This window comes from Papio anubis, chromosome 10, assembly GCF_008728515.1.
Source record: "Papio anubis isolate 15944 chromosome 10, Panubis1.0, whole genome shotgun sequence".
In the NCBI taxonomy this organism is placed as follows: Eukaryota; Metazoa; Chordata; class Mammalia; order Primates; family Cercopithecidae; genus Papio; species Papio anubis.
Genome location: NC_044985.1, coordinates 43763764 through 43764350, shown reverse-complemented (window position 1 = coordinate 43764350; position 587 = coordinate 43763764).

Sequence of the window (587 nt, the reverse complement as noted above, 5' to 3'; positions counted from 1 at the left end):
TATTTCTTTCTCTTGTCTGATTTCTCCAGCTAGAACTTCCAGTAATATGTTAAATTACAGTGGCGAAAGTGGGCATCCTAGTCATGTTCCATATCTTAGAGGAAAGGTTTTCAGTTATTCTCCATTAAGTGTGATACTAGCTGTGGGTCTGTCATATATGATATTCATTGTGTTGAGGTATGTTCCTTCTACACAAAACTTTTTGAGAGTTTTTATCATGAAGTTGAATTTTATTAAATGCTTTTTCAGCATCAATTGAAATGGTCATATGGTTTTTGTCCTTCATTCTGTTGATACAGTGTATCGCATTGATCAATGTACAATGTACAAGGATGTTAAACCATCCTTGCATCCATGGGATAAATTCCACTTGGTCATTATGAATGATCTTTCTAATGTGTTGTTGAATTCTGTTTGCTACTATTTTGTTGAGGATTTTCGCATCAATGTTAATCAAAGATATTGGCTTGTAGTTTTCTTTTTTTGATGTGCTTTGATTTGGGGATCAAATTAATATTGAACTGATAGAATGAGGTTGGAAGTATTCCCTCTTCCTCTATTTTTTGACATAGTTTGAGTAAGATTGG